The sequence below is a fragment of the Sinocyclocheilus grahami genome, unplaced genomic scaffold, assembly GCF_001515645.1.
Source record: "Sinocyclocheilus grahami isolate Dianchi unplaced genomic scaffold, SAMN03320097.WGS_v1.1 scaffold1254.1, whole genome shotgun sequence".
NCBI lineage: Eukaryota > Metazoa > Chordata > Actinopteri > Cypriniformes > Cyprinidae > Sinocyclocheilus > Sinocyclocheilus grahami.
In genome coordinates, this window is record NW_015506433.1 from 189,642 (window position 1) to 190,848 (window position 1,207).

The window sequence follows — 1,207 nt, forward strand, 5'->3', positions numbered from 1 at the left end:
ACACACACCACACACACACACACACACACTCACTATACACACACACACTACACACACACACACACACACACAATACACACACACTATACACACACACACACATTATACACACACACTATACACACACTATACACACACACACACATTATACACACACACACACATTATACACACACGTTTTTTTTTTTTTTTAGGAAAATAAAAACGGTTTCTCAGTTGACGAGGGTCCTGATGTGCCCCAACAGGAGGTTTTGTCACTTTTTTCCGAAAACTGGGTCCCCAAACTACAGCCGACCAATTAAAAAAACACGACGACATGTTGTGAATTTAGCGCGCAAATGTCTGCTACAGCTTCGCGGGAAAAACTGGCGCGTATTCTTCACAAACACACGTGACGCCCTCCCGAAGCACTCCACCTGCACGCGTGAAAACCAGACTTGGGGAGCAGAAAGAAGTTATATGCTCTGTCGTTGTACGAAGTACGCGATGTGTACGCGATGTCTGCGTGCGTGCGGCGCGACAGCAGCGCGTTTACTGCAGACAGACACACAGACACCGCGCGCTCAGCTTCGCCAGCTGCATGAGAGCTCGCGCAGCTACAGAAACACCGCTCGCGCTGCTCTCCACCCTGCAACGGTCTGCTTTAACGCAGATGCATATCAAGGGCATTCGTGCAGCACAATGCATTATGAATGCAACAATCACAGCCGCAAAAAAGTAAATGAAGACCATAACATTCAAATGCACGAGGCATCTTATCGTATTATAGGTCCGATTTCGTGACTTTTCGATATTTATCAGATTATACTATTACTAACGAGATGTTTCTTACTTAAATGTGACATGAATTAAGACTTAAACATCGCACTGTGTACACTAGAAGCACGCAAGCCTCCACTATCACTTAATATATGACATGCGTGTCACAGAAATATATAAACCTACTACACTCCGATAATCCTAGGCATACAGAGAAACTTTACCATAACAGTGCAGGCACACCTACCTTCACACAAAAAGCTCCAGGTTTGACGGCAGTGCTCGCCTCGCGCCGTTTTCTCGCTTCTGCGCAGATCGAGTGCCTCGTCACCTCGTGTTCTTGACGCCCATTGGCTGCTGCGCGCTGGTTCCCGGATGCTGTAGTTCTATCTCAGACAGACAGCAGATGATGGGAAGACATGAATCCGGTCAAAGTAATCACTGTGGA

At 46.6% G+C, this 1,207-nt stretch overlaps 1 protein-coding gene across 1 annotated transcript in view; it reads right to left on the minus strand.

The window, feature by feature from the left end:
• LOC107568529 (stathmin-like) overlaps window positions 1-1,090 on the minus strand; it is a 9,890-nt gene extending 8,800 nt beyond the window's left edge. The window contains exon 1 of the mRNA XM_016254493.1: window positions 1,007-1,090. The gene's annotated coding sequence lies outside the window, so the exon portion shown is untranslated. The remainder of the gene's footprint in view (window positions 1-1,006) is intronic.
• Window positions 1,091-1,207: the final 117 nt, after the last annotated feature.